The sequence below is a fragment of the Macaca nemestrina genome, chromosome 7 (genome assembly GCF_043159975.1).
Source record: "Macaca nemestrina isolate mMacNem1 chromosome 7, mMacNem.hap1, whole genome shotgun sequence".
Classification (NCBI taxonomy): domain Eukaryota; kingdom Metazoa; phylum Chordata; class Mammalia; order Primates; family Cercopithecidae; genus Macaca; species Macaca nemestrina.
Genome location: NC_092131.1, coordinates 78744833 through 78765155, shown reverse-complemented (window position 1 = coordinate 78765155; position 20323 = coordinate 78744833). Strand labels below are relative to the sequence as shown.

General features: G+C 37.5%; 1 long non-coding RNA gene across 1 annotated transcript in view; it reads left to right on the top strand.

Moving 5' to 3' along the window:
- LOC112425953 (uncharacterized) overlaps positions 1-9985 on the top strand; it is a 43283-nt gene extending 33298 nt beyond the window's left edge. Inside the window, exon 2 of the long non-coding RNA XR_003017180.2 lies at positions 9888-9985. This is a non-coding gene — a long non-coding RNA (uncharacterized lncRNA). The remainder of the gene's footprint in view (positions 1-9887) is intronic.
- The last annotated feature ends 10338 nt before the right edge of the window (positions 9986-20323 follow it).

Here is a 20323-nt window from a genome sequence, read left to right as displayed (position 1 = left end):
ATTAGCATATCTATCACAGACAATTATCGTTTATTTGTAGGGAGAATATCTACAATCCTCTCTCCTAGCTATTTTGAAACATGCAACATATTACTATCAACTATAGTCAATCTACTGTGCAATGGAACACTAGAACTTATTTCTCCTATCTAACTGTAACTTAGTATCCATTGACCACTCACTCATCCCACTCTCCCCACTACCCCTCCCAGCTACTAGTAACCACTATTCTGTTTCCTACTTCTAGGAAGTCAACTTTTTAGATACTACATGTAGGTGAGATCGTGCACTATTTGTCTATATATGACTGACTTATTTCATTGAACATAATGTCCTCCACGCTCACCCATGTAGCTGCAAATGACAAGATTTCATCCTTTTTTGTGACTGAAAAGTATTAGTTTGGTGCAAAAGTAATTGCAGTTTTTGCCATTACTCTCAATGGCAAAAACCTCAATTACTTTTGCACCAAGCTAATATTTCATTGTGTAAATAAAACACATTTTCTTTATCCACTCATCTGTTAATGCACAATTATTTATGGTCTTAAATAATATTTTATTTGTTGAGAACCTCCCCCAATAAAAATAAAAAATTGGAAAATTCACTAAAATGAGAGATAAAATGTTTAAATAGGTTCAAAAGATAGAAAATCAATACACGTGATTTAATTAACCTGAAGAAAGCATGCTTTGGTCAAAAGGGAAGAAAATTACTTTGGGAAATGGTACTCAGATCCAGTTGCTAAGAGCACACTACCTCACAAAGAAGTGAGAACCCCCTGTAAGCTGCTATTGAGTCTTGAGGGGATTGGACAGTGGAAGTTGAGCACTGCTTCCAAGAACTCCTGAACTAAAAATGGGGTCTGGACAGTCCAACAGAGGTAGCCACAAATCCAGGACACTTGCTATGACCCTTCCCATTGATAGTTTTGGCTTTGGTTTGTCTGGTTTTGTTTTTTGTTTATTTTCTGTGTTTGTGGGGAGGAGGGAGCTGTTTACCTGTTTGTCTGCTTGTGCGTTTGTTGTATATAAAAAAAGAAGCACTTCAACTTGGTAAATTATCGTCATTTCAGTTTCAGCAATTTTGTTTTAGAAAAACTATCTTGATGAAACAGAAGAAAATCGCCACCTTTAACACATCTCAAAAATAATCCTTTACTGAGTGTTTTCTGTCAATGACGGATAACTCAATAATTTTTATGTAAGAACCAGCCAATCTCCATTAGGAAGTAAGAGCTGATTACTCTATCAATTTCTTGCCTTGTTGAATTGGCAGAGGCTTAAAAGAGGATGTGTCCTTGATGATATTTGCCTCCAAACAGTAAAGGGTAACAATTCATGAGAGAGATTCTAACCAAAGCCAATACAAACATGTAAAGTAGTTTAAGTCTACCTTCATGGTCCCATCAGTTTTATTTTTTAACCTTCTTATCCCTACTTATTATTAGTTTTCTATGTTGCAAATCTCCTAGATACTGTCTATAACTATTTATTCAAAAAATGTAATAATTACTGGCTAGATATTGAAAATACACAAATGGAAAAATGATTTTGCTTGCTTTCCAGGACCAAAAAACTCCAAATGGACAGACAATTATGTAAATAACTAAGTGATAATACAATAAGCATGACAATGGGAAAATGAACATATTCAATACAATAATGAAGATAGGCATTATGGTAGAATGGATAATAAGCAATAGAATGGGAGAATGAATATTCTGTGAGTACAGAGGAGGGAAGAAGTCAAAGAAGTCAATGGAAGAGACACTATTTACTGTTGACCTTAGGTGATGGGTCAAAATTTGCCACAAATGTAAAGGATGAACCACAGAGATGATTCCTTTGTCAGCACAGCAGTAAAAAAAAAAAAAATTAAAAAAAACTTAATTTGCATGCCTTTGTGGGAAAAGGACATATGCTCTCAATTCACATGATTCCTTTTTGTGCTTTACCAGACACCTACAAAATACTTAAATTTTCAACTCCCAGAATAGAATAAGCAAAATCATGGCACTGGTAGAATAGACAGTGCCTAGGAGATTGGCAAAACATGTTATTAATAATAATTAATAATAATTGCTAACACTTATGAGTCCTTAGCATGTACCACTTCTTCTAAGTACTTTACAAGTATTATTTAAACTAATCTTTATTACTAACCCATGAAAAATAGGATTATTGTCATTATTTTAGAAGAGGAAACTGAGAGAGAAGGACGTGGTGTCTCACCCCATGTCAAGTGGTAGAGTCAAGATCTGAAGCCAGTGATTCCAGAGAATAAGCTCCCAAACACGAGCACATACTAAAAATAAAATAAAATTAAATTAAATTAAAAAGACAGAATGAGGTCACTCCAATAACTTTGAACTTTATTCTGTAGTATTCTGTAATAATGGGTAGCCATTGAAGGTTTTTAAGAAGAAACATGGCTGCTCCAACATGTGATTAAGAAAGATAACACGGAGGATGGACGAGAGTGGAGTGGAGACTTTAGTCAGGGGGAATAATAAGGAAATAATAGTGATAATCTAGACAGAGAGATGATGAAAGAGTAACCAAAGCAATGATGCATTGACAGGGATGTAAGAAAACTTTATTTATTTATTTATTTATTTATTCATTCATTCATTCATTCATTTATTATTTGTTTGTTTGTTTGTTTGAGATGGAGTCTCGCTCTTGTCATCCAGGCTGGAGTACAGTGGCTCAATCTCGGCACACTGCAAAGTCCGCCTCCAGGGTTCAAGCTATTCTCCTGCCTCAGCCTCCCGAGTAGCTAGGATTACAGGCGTGCACCCCTACGCCTGGCTAATTTTGTAGTTTTAGTAGAAACGGGGTTATTTCACCATGTTGGCCAGGCTGGTCTCAGACTCCTGACCTCAGGTGATCCCCCCGCCTCGGCCTCCCAAAGTGATGAGATTACAGGTGTAAGCCACTGTGCCTGGCCAAGAAACTTTTTAGAAATAGAATTCACAGGATTCCTTCCCATTCACTCTTACTCCTGCCTCCCTCCCAGCCAACTAGGACTAGATACTTTTGTCTGCTGTGCCTCTCTCCCCTGAAACCTACAGGCTTATGTTGCTCCTCCTATGCCCCTCTAGGCTCAGACTTTTCCTAAATGGGCCTCTTTCAAAACGATAGTTAACAAAAGTAGTTTTGATATACATTAACCATTTGTTAAAGAGAAAGGGTCAACTTCAGCCTCAGTTCCCTCTCTTGGTGGCAATGCCCATGTGAGAGGTGAGTTTAAGGTAGAATAATTCTGAACTCTCATATAAAACAGAGTGGGAAACCTAAAGAATAGGTGAAATTTAATAGACTTCTCAAGGTCTACCATATAAACTAACCATCACTTACATAAACTTATCTGCAGAGTCATAGTCTGAACACATGTAATTTCAAAAATTAATTCTAAGGGGTAAGAAGAGGTCCTAGAATGATATATAAATTTGGTTCATTTCGCCTATTTTGTTTTTATTTTTGAAATATTATATATGTATGTATGAATGAATATGTTATTTTTATATTAGTTATAAAAGACAAGTATCATGAACATCAGTATTCATTACTCCAGCCCCGTATTTTAAAAACAGAACGTTATTTATTCACTACTATTTAGCCATCCTTTTGTCTGGTTCCAAGCTAGGCAAACTAAACTGCCTGCACTCTACAACTAAGAAAACTTCGTATCTGGAAACTCTATAGATCTGCCAATGGTTTAGTTGCAGAAAAGACCTAGGAACTTACTAGAAAAGAACTCATCATCTTTTAGAAGTCAGTGAATAACTCAAGAGAGATCCAAGGGTTTTAGGCCAGTATTTGAGAGATATGTGCCAGATTGTCCAAGTTTTAGGACAAAAATCTAAAATACCTGCTTGAATGAAAGATGTCTAAGACACTAATGACACAGGATGGCATTGGTGAAATAATCAATATTGGTACCTTAGCATCCACAAAAATGTAAAAACTGGCCAATGTAGTTGCACAGATGTCTTTGTGGATGTTCTGGTAAAAGTCAGGTTCACAGCCATCTGAAATGTTAAACAGTGGCTTCACAACAACTCTAGGTAAATTCCGCAGCCTCTACAGAGGTCTCATCTAGTGCTGACATTCACCTTAAAAAAGATGAATCTCACATTCCCTAGGGAACTACTCATGTTTTTAAAGGCACAGATTGGGACTCAGAGGACTGACTGTAATATGTCTCCACATGATGAGTCTTCCTCTCCAGGCAATTCAAAGGAAATCCCTGATTTAATTATTTTTTAATTTTTTTATTTTTAATATATTTCCCCTATATATCCCATGACACAGACATTAAGCGAAGATTTGTAGCAAATAGGTTGCAGTTCTATCTGGAACAACAGAGAATTTGTAAATAACTCCTTTTCCAAGGGCAGGTGCCTAGGTTTGGATATGTCAACCTAAATGGAAAATTCTTCTCCATGTTTATGTATAAGGACATCTAGAAATCCTGTTTTCTCTGTATCACTGAGAAAAAGAAAGATGAATTCAACTTAGATTTTCGTAATGGTGTAGGTCTTCAGCATCACAGAGATGAGATGGATCCCCACTACTTACTCTCATCCTTAAGAATGAATACTTTTGCACCAGGAAGCCATAGTTGTTTTTTATCCACTGAAATCCTCCCTCTAACTGTCTAAGGGCCCGTTTGTTCTCAGGGTTGGAGAGTGGAAAGTGTGAAGTGATGAGGAGGCTTTCAAATTCCATTAGCAACATTTTTTCTGTCTGGAGATATCTTGAAACTCTGTCTCAGATACGAATACTGTTCAACCTAGAACCTCATTTACCCATGAAAAGAGATAACCAAGAATTGGCAGGCATTTGAGGAAAACCACCAGCAACAGAGAAAGTAAACTTAATACAGAAAAGAGCTAAACCCCACTGCAAATAAAACAGTGCTAATGGAGGGAACTGATAACTTTAAAATAATTGAAACAATGTCTCCAAGAGAAACATTGAAGGGGGTAACAGATCTATGTTTTAAAATCCAGATAGGCTCACTATTATACTATCATAAATAATTCTGAGACTAATATAAGTAAGATACCAAAATACATAAATACTGTTTTTTAAAAAGGGGAACAAATAACTAAGCCTGCAAGGAATAGACTATGACTATTTATGTAAATTCCTAAAGAGTATGAAAAACAACTTTCCAAACTCATCCTATGATATTTTGTGATCCTGATATCAAAACTAAGAGTAACACACACAAAGCAACCTCTAGACCTATACTATTTATAAATGTTTTTAAACAAAATGCCAGCACATATCTAAAAGCATTATACAAAATAATGGTACATCATTAAAAAGTAGTTTTTACTCCAAAAGTTAAATGATGCTTCAAACTTAAAAAAACTTATTAATGTGAAATTTATAAGTAGAAGGATAAAAGTCAAATGATATACACTATATACAGAAATTTATGTCGTAAAATTCCACAGGCAATTCCGATTTTTAAAAAATGAGTAAGTTAGAAATATAAGGAATCTTCCTGTAAACAATGGGTTGTTTATAAAACAGCTGTCAAAAAGATATATAATAGAAAAATTAGAGACTATTTCGTATCAGTCAGGATCCAGTCAGAAATGCTCATTATCACTGTTACAATGTAATAGTATTCTAGCCTGGCCAGACTAGAAGAATAAACAAAATGTATAGATATTGAAAAGTTATAGAAAAAAATCAAGTGAAAAGTGATAAGAGTGGTGGACTTCAGATGCACAAAGGTATGTTATCTGTAGACATTTTTAAAACAGGAGCAGGGCCAACTAAAACTCGGTCTGTTTTTATTATTCCCATGTGTAAGCAATTCTAAAACACTATCAATAATGAAATTCACAGAATTTCTTCTACAAAAAAGAAATGGGCAGTATTATAATTTCTGGAATTTTTCAAGAAATAGAATTTTTGTAAATCACTGACAATTTTATCCTTATATTTAAGAGTTTTCATATTTATACATCTGTAGCTTCATGTGAAAAAATTTTAATTAAAAGTAAGAAAAATGTTCTTTCTACTGGGAGTAAAGATGGATTAATTAATCTGACTAGTAAAGATTAATTTTTCCAAAGTCCTTGAAAAATGTATAGAAGTTAAAATTTGGAAATAAAAATTATGAAGTTATTATTACTGAAAGAGAACATTATAAATATAAATTCCCCTTTTCAAAAGACACAATAGTGTAATTAAAAGTGCTAATCTATAACATTTTTCCTTTTATGTACTGTAATACTTGTATTATTATTCTTACATGTGTATATTTTTTGAGACAGAGTCTCGCTGTGTCGCCCAGGCTCTGGAGTGCAACGGCACGATCTCGGCTCACTGCAACCTCTGCCTCCTGGGTTCAAGCAATTCTCCTGCCTCAGCCTCCCTAGTAGCTGGGACTATAGGCGTGTGCCACCATGCCCAGCTAATTTTTTGAATTTTTAGTAGAAACAGGATTTCACTGTGTTAGCCAGGATGGTCTTGATCTCCTGATCTTGTGATCCGCCCGCCTCGGCCTCCCAAAGTGCTGGGATTACAGGCATAAGCCACTGCACTTGGCCTATTTTTAATATTAATTTTTAAGTGGCATTATATACATATGAAATTTAAATAAAGAGAATTACTAATCTATCTGCATTTCTTTTCTGGGGATTATTATTACTCGCTTCCTTTCATGATTATTGCTGGAAACAATTTTGTCACATAGAGGATGGAGTGCTCAAAAATGATCCATTCTAGATGTCAAATCCGTGAGGTATGCCATGGTGTCAACTTAGAAAACTTTAGACTGTCAGCAGAAAAATCTCTTGAAAATTCTGAGAGAGGTTGGCAATGTGGGACCATGTTGGCTTTCCCGTCCTCAGCAAACAATAAAACACTAAAATATCAAATTAAAAAATTAATACTAAATAGGTATTACACTATAGAACTTTAATAAAATGATAGAAAATTCAATAAGTATTGGATCGAAAAGTTCAATATTTTAAAGGTCTCCATGTATTAAGATTCTCCAGAAAAAAAATAGGAGAATTCAGAACCAGGAGGATATATGTGTATAGAGAAATCCCCTTTTATATACTAGAGGAATTGGCTCATGATTATGAACACTCAGAAGTCCCATAATATGCTGTCTACAAGCTGGAGAACCCAGGAAGCTGGTGGCATAGCTCAGTTCATGTCTGAAGGCCTGTGAACCAGAGAAGCCAATACTGCAACTCTCAGTCCAAGGCTAAAGACTTACACTATTGGCCGAAAATCCTAGGGATTCCGGAGTCCAAAGGTGCAAGTGCTGGAATCTAAAGGTAGAAGAAACTGGAATTCTGACATCCAAAGTCAGAAGAAGAAGAGTGCCCTAACTTCAGAAAAGAGAGAGTGAGAGGGTTTGCCTTTCCTCTGTCTTTCTGTTCTATCTAGGCTCTCAACCAGTCAGATGCTGTTTGCCTACATTACGTGAGAGCAGATCTTTTCTACTCAATCCACTGATTCAGATGCCAGTCTCTTCCAGAAACTGCCTCACAAACATACCCAGAAATATTCATTTATCAGTTATCAGGGTATCCCTTAACCCAGCCAATTGACACATCAAGTCAACCATCACATCCCAACTCCAAATAACGATAAAGTCAGTGCAAAGATTCAGGCCAAAAGTCACAGAATTTGGAAGTGGAAATGACCTTAAAGATCCAGTTGAATCTATTCAATTTACAGACAAGTCTAGCACAGTAAGGGCAGTACTATTTATGCCTACTCTGAGATAGAAGACAACCAGGTTATGCACACATATGTTTACTGCAGCACTATTCACAATAGCAAAGACTTGGAATCAACCCAAATGTCCATCAGTGACAGACTGGATTAAGAAAATGTGGCACATATACACCATGGAATACTATGCAGCCATAAAAAAAGGATGAGTTCGTGTCCTTTGCAGGGACATGGATGCAACTGGAAGCCATCATTCTCAGCAAATTATCCCAAGAACAGAAAACCAAATACCGCATGTTTTCACTCATCGGTGGGAATTGAACAATGAGATCACTTGGACACAGGAAGGGGATCATCACACACCGGGTCCTATTGTGGGTTGGGGGGGAGGAGGGATAGCTTTAGGAGATATACCTAATGTAAATGACGAGTTAATGGGAGCAGCACACCAACATGGCACATGTATACATATGTAACAAACCTGCACATTGTGCACACGTACCCTAGAACTTAAAGTATAATTAAAAAAAAAAAAAGAAGACAACCAGGTTAGAGCTTTGATTTCCACATCAGTGTGATATGGAGGCTTTCATATTATAGAAACACCAAGATGTAACCTTCCTGGAGAATGAAGACACCTGGACCAATTTTTTGTTTTGTTTTGTCTTTGAGGCAGAGTCTTGCTTTGTTGCCCAGGCTGGGGTGCTGTGGCATGATCTCTGCTCACTGTGACCTCTGTCTCCCAAGTTCAAGTGATTTTCCTGACACAGCCTTCTGTAATCCCTTCAGTAGCTGGGATTACAGGTGCCCACCACCACACCTAGCTAATTTTTGTGTTTTTAGTACAGATGGGGTGTTGCTATGTTGGCCAGGCTGGTCTCAAACTCCTGACCTCAGGGGATCCCCTCGCCTTGGCCTCCCAAAGTGCTGGGATTACAGGTGTGAGCCACCACACCGGGCCGACCTGTACCAATTTTATGACATAATCCCCGCCATTGTGATTCTTGGCTTGAAACACTGATACAATTACACAGGGACTATAATCAGAGGCACATTCATGAACACTCAATACTTTGTTTTTCAGACTCTCCAGAACCACTTGCAGGAAAATAACTCACTGATTAAGGCCTTTTATGAAACAATATTACTTGAAACTTGTATTGATCCTGACCTAAGGATCTCTAATTATTAATAACCGTTCTCTGGCAACACATATATGCATATAATAACCTCACTAAATTTTTAGCAAAAGAAATCATTTTTGAAGAAATACATTCTGTGGGTTGGGTAATCTCTCGTTAAAGAAATTAAAATCTTAAAATTTCCTGTTCTTGGTTGTGGCGGTCATGATTACCTTCTGATCACATTTACCAACATTTAATTATAGGGTAAAAATTCACTGAAGGTTATATAAAAATGAGTACTTTAATATCACAAGAAAATTGTAGGGAGACAAATTATTAATTCACAGAGATTTTATAGATTAATAAGAGCATTATTGTAATGTATGCAGGAGATTTTGTATATATGCATTTTGCCCTGGAACCTCTTGTTTTACCCAAACATCTCAGTGTTTCCCATCTCAGTGTCTGAGGACTAGTGACACCTTTCCCTTTCTCAAAGCCCACTTCTTGATACTAAATTATTTCTGTAACTTATATTTCCTTTCTCTCATGGTGTCCATTGCAGCCCAGTGGCCAAATGTGGCAAGTCAGTAAACACCAGCTTCCCTGTGAATGTCCAGAAAATTTGGGGTATAAAGATTTTAAAATAAGAAAAGAATTTAAAATAGGTAGGTTTAAGGAATAGTTAGTTCCGATTTTAAAGCCTCTTTCCTCTATTTACTCTTAATATTCTGGGTTACCACTGGAGACTTCTATTTCTAGCCAGCCAGATTTTATTTCTCTGGGCCCTGCTTTCTTAAGCTGCTGTCAATTTCATACTTGCTGATGGAAATGAAGCTCTTTGGGGGTATGATTTACGAAAACCTTCTCTGGTTTCATTTTGTTTCCCAAACTCATACTCAGGGCAGCTTTCTAAATTTTCTCTTTTCCATCTTTGAATGCCACAAAATTCTATTCTGCTTGCAAAACTTCTTTTCCTGTTTCTAAAGTCATACCTATTTGATATTTACTATGTTTCCCCCTTTTTTTTTCTCATCAGATCCTGGCTATGGAGGAGGATTCCATTTACCCCTTTCTTATCTTTTGCTCTACAATGTACAACTGATGTTTTATAATAAAAACATGGAGTCACGCTAACTCCCACATGCCCTACCATTCACTTTCCCCAAGCCAGTAACAAAGCAGGCGACTCAGCTAATATAATATTTAGACTAACAGTGAAGAAAAAGATCTTTCTCCCTTCTGTACTCTGAATAAATAAATTAGTCTGACCAAATGAAGAAATGTGGTGTAACATGATTTATTTGGGTCGGAGCTGACACTGGTAAGACAAAGCCTTCTTATCCGCTTACAGTAACTTAAGCAGAGGTCAACAGCCACATCCTCTGATTTGTAAGCCATTGCCTGAACATTGTGGGGAAGAACTTGACCAATTTTCAACAGGATTCCAAACATATACTAATATGTCTTATAGACTAACAGGGGTGAAAACAGAGGCCAGACGACAGACAGAAACAATGAGTGCTCTAAGAGAAAAAGTGTCATGAGTAAGGCTCAACACTGGTGTTGCCAGGCAAATTCAGCACCACATCTATGGGATGGAGTTTCAGGTACAGAGCATTGGTGCAGTAAAACTGAAAGCTCAGTGTTATTCTGGACCTATTCTCACTAACGTGGGACCACTAGCCTCACCAAAATCTGGACCTAGAAAGGAAGATGTTCCCCTGCTGGATAGAAAGTGACTGAGACTTTACTACCAAAGATCAGATATGTAGGGGCAGCTGGAAGCTGCCCTAAGTGGCCTCTGAGACACTTTGGAAAACAGTAAATCAGGAGAGGTCCATCATTACCATGTCAAAGTGAGAGAGATGGGAGGCAAGCTAAGAAATAAGGCACAGCTGGAGAAGAGAGAGGCAATAATATGGTTTGGCTCTGTGTCCCTACCCACATCTCACCTTGAATTGTAATAATCCCCACGTTTTGGAGGAGGGATCCAGTGGGAGATGATGGAATCATAGGGGAGGGTCTTTCCTGTGATATTCTCATGAAAGTGAGTAAGTCTCATGAGATCTGATGGTTTTACAAAGGGGAGTTCCCTTACACAAGCTCTCTTGCCTACCACCATGTAAGATGTTCCTTTGCTCTTCCTTTGCCTTCCACCATGATTGCAAGGCCTCCCCAACCATGTGGAACTGTGAGTCCATTAAACTTCTGTCCTTTAGAAATTACCCAGTCTCAGGTATTTCTTTCTTTCTTTTTTTTTTTTTTTTTTTTAATACTTTAAGTTCTGGGATACCTGTGCAGAACATGCAGGTTTGTTACATAGGTATATATGTGCCATGGTGGTTTGCTGCACCCATCAACCCATCATCTACATTAGGTATTTCTCCTAATGCTGTCCCTCCCCCTGACCCCCATCCCTTGACAGGCCCCAGTGTGCGATGTTCCCTTCCCTGTGTCCATGTGTTCTCATTGTTCAATTCCCACTTACGAGTGAGAACATGCAGTGTTTGGTTTTCTATTCTTGTCTTAGTTTGCTGAGAATGATGGTTTCCAGCTTCATCCATGTCTCAGCAAAGGACATGAACTCTTCCTTTTTTATGGCTGCATAGTATTCCATGGTGTATATGTGCCACATTTTCTTAGCAGCATGAGAGTGAACTAATACAGATGCATAGGCAGAAACTGGGGATGAAATGCTGAGTCTTCTCACCTCCTTTGGAAATGCCTACAGAGATCCCAAAAGAAAGAGGATGAGGAAGGATTGTTCTGTTTAGCAGTTGAATCATGGTGCCTGGGAACAAATAACTAAAGTGCTTTCACCTAGGACCCATTAGCTGTGGGATGTAGTGTAACAACAGACAGATAGAAACATCAAAGTAAAAACTGGGGGCAATGTAAACCCAGGGGGAAAGACATAAAAATGTTCTCCCTGGCCAGGCGCAGTGGCTCACACCTGTAATCCCAGCACTCTGGGAGGCCGAGGCGGGTGGATCACGAGTTCAGGAGAGCGAGACCATCCTGGCTAATACAGTGAAACCCCGTCTCTGACAAAAAATACAAAAAATTAGCCGGGCATAGTGGTGGGTGCCTGTAGTCCCAGCTACTCGAGAGGCTGAGGCAGGAGAGTGGCGTGAACCTGGGAGGCGGAGCTTGCAATGAGCCAAGATCGTGCCGCTGCGCTCTCCAGCCTGCTTGGGTGACAAAGCAAGACTATGTCTCCAAAAAAAAAAAAAAAAAAAAAAAAAGAGTTCTCCCTGAAAAATATATTTTTGTGAAGAAATAAACTATTTTTCAACAAATATTGGAATTCACAATAACTGAATGAAGTCTTTTATTAGCAGGATGAGAAGTTTAAGGTGGCGAATTAACAGGGGTTGAAGGTGGGAATGAAGCAAATCCAACAATTAGAAATCCCTTTCGATTAAAAACTAATATTAAAGATGCAAATTACACCAGAGCTAAAGCTAATCATACTTCAATATGCATTAATATATCCAAACTAATAGATTGACTGTGGAGAAGAGTCTGAAGTGTTACTTCTGGAGAAAGGAGTACTTCGTTGAAGAAACTGGCAGCATAGAGCTCCAGGGAAAGATACAGTAAGTTCCCAGTTAACAGAGAGTAGGAGGCGACATGGTTCTCTCAGAAAGATGAAGAAATGTAGGGAGAGCATCTAAGACAAAATTCAGGTTCCCATGGACCACTGCACCTGGATTCCTAGAGTAAACTGCTTGTATGTTATGAAAGATCATTTTGATGCCGGAATTGATTTTCTGCTAAAGGTTGATAATGGCAAAGACTAGAGAAAGAATCACATTATGTATAGAAAGCATGTATACAGAAATCAATAAATAATTTTGCCTAAGAAATCAATAAACAATTTTTCATTGTTTTTCTTGTGGAACCCTTTCCCCACAAAGACTAGCAACATTTTATCTTTTTCTTTTAGGTATTTATTAAAGAAACTCGATGTGAATTTAAATAAATCATATATGGCTATTAGTGAAGGAATTAATTCCCTTTAAATAAACTATTTGTTCTTTTTAAAGGAAAACAAAAGACAGAGATATAGATGCAGAAATTCCTAACTCAAAAAAATTAAGCCAATTTTTTTTTTGGTTCATTAGTGTTCCTCTTTTGTCAGCTTTCAGTATCTTTACACCTTCTGTAATGCTCAATTCTATTCATGTACACTCTATTGTTCTCCTTGTTTCAACTACTGGCAAAATCACAAAACAGAAGACAAAGGAAGTCATAATATTCTATCAGTTCAAATCGAAGGACCATGCATTTAGGAAAGATTCAAGTCTGCTTTTGCAAGATGATCCCGGAACACAAAAACATGATGAATACATCAAAAATATTTCTCACATACTGCCTGCCATAAAAAGACTGTTTGAATTAAACATCATTATTGCTCTGTTGTCAACATGTTAATATAGAGAGATACGCCACACACATGCCTGAGTTCTATCACAATCTATAAATTACTGGTATATTTGCTATTGCTATCTTTTTAATATTTTATATTTTCCAGAGCACACTAACTGAGACTTTGGAACCTATTTTTGTCAGAGTTTGTTTTTCCTCAAATTGTGAGAGATGAATTCTGAGTGATCTTTTGAACCCCTCAAACATTTTAAAATTTATTGCTCATTCATGACAACGTCTAGGACAAGGCTGTCGCTGAGATGGTATTTTGTCATATAAATGTAAACAAAACTAAGGAGTCTTTGCTTTTATTTCACAGAGCTCATTGTGATGTAAAAAAAAAAGACCATCTTCATTTCATATAACTATTGATTTTTCAATAATTTGGAGTTAGCCTACCTGGTTTGTGGATTATAAAAATTTTAGAAACACAAAGGATGTCAAAGTTATCTTATTGAAAACCTTGCTTTTTTTCTGTGAGGAATCAGTGGTCACAAAATTTTAAACAGCTTGCCCAGGGTCACACAACCAAAAAATGGGCAAGAGGGACCTAGAATCCACATTTCTGCTGCATCATTCAGTCCCTCCTAATGTGTTTGACTTCTCATGTTATGGCCAGCTATGCTTACTGGAAATTTTACTGTAAAAAGAACTTAAGAAGAGCAAGAAATTCAACTTACGTCAAACCTTACTCTAGTTCCAGAAAAAGATAATAATTGTCTTGGGGAATAATCTATGATTTTGTTTATTGGTTTTCATTAAGCTCCTATTAGAGTTTTTATACTTTAGAACTTACTACCTTTTTTTTTTTTTTTTTTTTTTTTTTTTTTTTTTTTTTTGAGACAGAGTCTAACTCTGTCGTCCAGGCTGAGAGCGCTCTGTCGTGGAGCGCTCTCAGCTCACTGCAACCTCCACCTCCCAGGCTCAAGCGATTGTCCTGCCTCAGCCTCTCACATAGCTGGTACCACAGGCACATGCCACCACGCCTGGCTGATTTTTTGTATTTTTAGTAGAGAAGGGGTTTCACCGTGTTAGCCAGGATGGTCTCGGTCTCCTGACTTTGTGATCCACCTGCCTCAGCCTCCCAAAGTGCTGGGACTACAGGTGAGAACTTCACTAACTTCTCAGTGAACATGAATTGAATAATTCAGACCATAGGCTTTCTAAATGTGTCAGAATAAATGTGAAAATTAAAGGATCCAGGCATAAGGTGTATAACCAGTTATGCTGTTGACAATTACATGGTCAGATCATCATGTTCCAGCTTGCAAATCAAGTGTTTCAGTGTGCCATAAGATAGCAGGAAAAAAATGTGATTCTATGATCTGCCATCCATCTGGAAGTTTTATCTGATAAAAAAATTAATTTCTGAGAGAATAATTAATATCCATGTTTTCCACAAAACTTGCTGTGCTAGCCACGGTCTTCTCCATATAGAAATAACTGAAATATCATGACTGAGATACAAACACAATAAAAAATAATAATTTGATTGTTATGGGTAGCCAAATATAAGTGTTTTGATTGAAACAAATTTAGGCATGTCGGGTAAATTATTTGGATAAACATTTTGCCAAGTGATAGAAATAAAAATTAATGGCCAAAGAATAAATATTTCTGTTAAAAATGAAAATAAATACTGAAATTTTAAAAATCCTGAATTTAAAGACAAATAGACTTCCTAATCCTAGGTATGAAGAGTAGAAAGGACGTGTTATTATGAACTCTCTAGATATTAGATATGAAGAAATGAAAATCTATTCAATACGTATTGAGCAATTACTATGTTCAAGACACTCTTCAAGGCAGTGGGCAGGCTTTTACCAGACAGGGAAACAGACAAAATCCCGGTTTTCAGGTAGGTTAACATTCTGTTGGTGGAAGACAGTATATACAAATGAAGAAATGCCTTGTATGATGTTCCTATTCTGTTGTTGTTGTTGTTATTGTTGTTGTTGTTGTTGTTATTCACCAAGTTTCAAGTTTCCACTTCTAAACCAAAGAGTTTGAGGCAAGTAAACAGTAAAAAAAGAAAAAAATCAACATTTCTTTTTATATTTTCCATCTTTTTCTGCCAACAAGTTTTCCAGTAATCATCTATAAAAATTTTGATTCCATCTCTCTAAATATGAATGTCTCTTTAGGGATATGTTTTTCATTTGGACGGATCTATTTTACAATTAAGTAAACTAACATACATTGATAATCCATGAACATGGCAGATCATGTTCCAGGCACTTTCGTAGGTAATAGGAATATACACCTCAAAAACTGTTGTGGAGTAAAGACAAATAATCAAATAAAATCATCTTTACTTCCTGAAAGCACCAACATACCTGTCCTGGGAAAACAATAATAATAATAATTCCTAAATAATTTTAACAATTTCATTTTTAATAACACATGCATTGTGTCCAATTCATACAACAACTTTACATTATATGCTATTTTTCCTATTTCATAGATGAGGAATTAGGTTGATTCAGGTTAAATATTTTCCAAGACTGCACAGGTGGTAAATAACAAAATCGGGAATATTTCTTCAGCGTGCCTTATTCTAATACCTTCACTCCTTCTACCACCTTCTCTACCATACCTTACTGTCTCCAAGCATTTAAGCACTTCTTTATATTTGCTCACATTCCAAGTAAATGGTAGAGATCGCTTTGTGTAGAGTTCTTTTATGGCACTGCCCCCACAAAACATGAAAATGGAGACCCCAAAATGACTTGCCTCTCTGTGAAATGATGTGCCCTATTGTGTAGGAGTGTGCTTTTACTCCTAAGAAACGAGATGCATGCAAATCATTTCCATGTTGTAGGCAGGCTTGTGAGCAATATGTAAATAAGCGAGAGAAAAAATATCCACATTAATAAACAGCCCCTCGGATATATGAAACCCATCTGCAACATTAGGTAAAGAGTTTGTATACTGTGTAGTCAGACGGGATGTCCATATTGCATTCCTCAGTGTCTGTAAGGGAAAACAGAATGATGGTTCAGGTAGGGCGGTGCCATATGGCTGAATCCATGAAAATATCACAGAGTTATTTTTTTTCAGCAACTGTGATCAGTCCATGTAAGCAAGGATCAAGTCTCTGCAAATAGAATTATGACACTCCAAGTTTCATCCTGTTTCCAAGGTCTCTTTCTCACACATCCTGCTGAGATTAACCTATAATATTTCTCTGCACGTGGATTGAGTCCTCCTAAAATAGGGGATGGCAACCAAAGGGAAATTGAAAGTAGAAGAGACACAAGCAACAGAAATGGCCCAAAGTGAGAATCACAGATTGACAATACAACATGTGCCAGTGAGTCCATGGCTGACATTATCAAGTAAGATGACTCAGAGGAAAAAAAAATCCACCAAAGGAACTGTTAACTAACACCAAACAGGAAATGACTGATTAAAGACAGAAAAGAAATGCAAAGCCAGGATCCAACTCCAGTCTGATATCTTTAGCTGTGCCCTGGGATGACCGAACGGTAACATGAAAAAGCACCTACACTTGCCTGATAGCTACTGCCACTCTCTTGGAGAAGTGGGATGATAGCAAGAAAATAATGGGCCTGCTGTCATTTCTCTTTCTCTCCTCTTTCTCTACAGTTTTTAAAAATTCTTCTCCTAATTTGATATTGAGGGTTCAGTTTTGTTATGCTAACTAAAAAAATAAGAATTGAGGATGACAAGATACCAATAGAATTCATCAAATTTAGCTGTGATGTTTTTCGGGGCTTCTGTTCGCCTCACCCTCGCTTATAATCCTCAAATTCTAGATGAAATAGACTGCTTCTTTTGCTGCCATTAGCATCTGCTTTGGGAAAAATGACTTTAAAGGCTTTAATAATATTTTTGCTGATTATATCACACAACCCAAAAACTCAAATCAATTTTGGCTAGGTTCACATGCAAATTTCAACTTTGACCCACAAGTGAATTTTACTTCTATTCAAAACATTAAGCATATTCACACTTAGCAGCACACAACTCCTGGTGTAAACCTTAAAATGTATTTTAATCAATATTCTTTTTGGAACCTCAAGCTCAGTCACTGCCTGCCGACTAGGACACAGAGAGAATGAATAGAGCTACAAACTCCGACGACCTCAGCCAGGGACAGCAAGTGGTTATGTACCAAAGTTCTCTTCAGAAGGCTCTCTTCAGAACAGTCCACTAAATTTCTCTCCCAATCCCCTCTGCTTTGCCTGTCATTCAAAATGCAAGCTTCACTAGCTTTTTCTTCTCTTCTGTGCTTTCGCTTTCTTCATGCTTCGCTCTTCCTGCTCTCTGAGTCATTTGCCAAATGAACTACCTCTATCTCCTTACCTGAAATCTGGCTCTCTCCTAAGAATAGCTCTTCTCTTCCTTATCTACATCTTCTAGCTCTGCAGTTGGGGAAGAGAGATGGAGAGATTGATTAGTATTCCATTGTCCTGGTTTTCCCTTTCAGCCCATTACCTTCTTAACTCCTCTCAAATCTGTTTTCCTTGCAGGCTTTTGTCCTCTGATATATGTTAACCCTCCTTGCTGTTGTCATGCACATTGTCTTAATTTCATTCTATTTAACTCCCAGTGGTTTCCCTCCATGTCTTTAGAACCTGGAAATGTGTCTTGCTCTTCACACCAAGTTCAACCTTCATCCTAACCAGCTTCAATTTCCAAGCAAATCCCCAGCCTTACGGTGATTCGACTTTTTAAATTTATCAGTTTTCACTTCTTTACTTCAAACCTCCTCCACAAGGTTTTTCATCTCCTGAAAACTTTCTACCTTTAAACTATGAAAACCCATTATCCCCTAATCTGACCACAGCCTGCTGTGGATCTGTCCAGCTCATTCATTGTTTTATCCCCACTATTTTTAGACATCCTCAACCTCCCCGTCCCACCTCCCTTGGTTGTTCTCCCAGTCTTCAACCCTTTGCTATTATCATTGGGCAGTGATGGAGAAAATGTCACATATTTGCCCTTGTTTGCCTACTAGAAATGTATAGTCTGGAGCTTATCAACACTGCCTGACCCTTCTTCCCATAGTTAGCTTCTTCTCTTCAGCGGCTTCTTCAAAGCTTGACTACTCTCCTCAATCTCTTCAGAATTACCTAGTGGCATTACCTCTTTCCTCAGAAAGATTGAGCAAAAAGGTCCATGAAGAAGAAATTGTTAGACTTTGTACTTTCCCTACAGTTGCTTGTTCCCCTTGATTGTTGTGTAGAGATCCAAAGTTTCCATGTGTCCAGTGCGATGGGAAGATTTGCTGAGAGACAGAGCCAGCAGACAGTTGAGGAATCCTAGGACTGGGATGATGGCACACAGAGTTGGTTACTGTTCCAACCAGAAACCTGAGAACAACAAGACTGCATCGCAGAAAAATCAGCTGGGCCAAACACCTAAGCAGCGTTCCATTCAAACTTCAGACATGTCATCATTGAAGAAACACTGTATTCCATTAGTGCCAAAGGATAGTCTCAATAAATCACATCTGGGGAAAATGCCAGTGCAGAACCAACTCAGAGCCAGATCAGACCCTGGTGACAGTTGCATAAGCACCCTGGAACTAAGAACTGGTCCCAGAGAAGATATAATAAGACAGGCCCAGAACAGAAAATTTAAACCTCCACATGGTGGCATTTTTAAATCACATTAACTAAGTTTAAGGTTACTTTATTGGAGTGATTTAACCTAAAACTGACTATTACATAAGATTTTCTGTTGTAAATTGGAAATGGGGGTTTACAATAGAGGTACTGTTGAATTATGAGAAAATAAAGTTATAACTTGTATGCACAAATATATGTGTCATGTTAATTAAAAAACTTATAGAACTGCCTGTGTCCAAATGTGTAACACATCTATCATTTAGCAAACAAATCCCACTTCTAAAAATATTCCCTGAGAAGAAGCTAATCAACTTTACAAAAAGAGATGCGTGTGTTAGGTTGTTCTTCACAGCATCCTTTATAATAAGAAAAACATGAGGAAAAACAAGATATCTATGAAAGACAAGTTATTTATTCAACCATAATTCATATATGCTATATTATGCAATGCAGTAATTAAAAATAATGATGTAGATCTATATATTTATGTCCATAGAAAGATGTCACCACATAACACTGGTGGAAAACAGAGGTGAAATTACAATGCCTTCTCATGTATTAAGCAATCCACAAAATCCAACTGGTCCCAGTCTAGGATTAATTCTTTATTGTGGCCAAGATATATTTATCAGCATCCTTCCTAACAGTGTCATTGTGACCCTTATCAGATAATCCTGCATTTCTTCACGTTTACCAGCAGCAAGAATTCATCCTGCCAGAAATAGAGCAAGGGATGAAAAAACCACTCGGTCTGAGAGCACGTTTTTCAACACCTAAGATGGCCCTACCTATAATCACACAATCCAAGATCATGATTCTCACATCCCATCCTTGACCAGTGATACCCCTGTGGGTTTTTTGGGGGTTGATTTTTTTTGACATGTTTCCTTTCCATTTTAAATACTCCACTTGGATGGTCTTACTCACAATATGTTTTAAGTAGACATCCCCAGAAATAGACCCGAGATGAGAATTTGTGTTCCAGTGATTCATTAGAGAAGTTCTTCCCAAGGAGACTAGTAAAGGAATGAAGAAGCAGGACAGGGAATGGGAAAAAATTAAGCAAAGGTGCAATTTTGGGTAAAGTCCTGGAGGGCAAAATACAATTCACACTTTGCACCTGACAAGAGGCAAGAGAGCTGAGCTCATACTCCTGTACTTGCTGATCCTTGTCTAATGTCTGCTTCTAGGATTGGAATAACCAGATGCTTCCAGCTCTCTGTACCTGCAGATGAAGCAGCCACCATACCCAAGGGCAGCCCTCCACACCACTAGATCCAAAACCATGACGGAGTGGGGTGGAGGAGCTGGATAGAAAACAAAGGGCAAAAGGAATCGCAAGGGATTTGTGTTAAAAATATCAGTGCCCTCTATAACCCCCATAACTTCAACCAGCATGACAAATTCCAAATTTGTATAATTACCACAGACCTTGCCCTTGAAC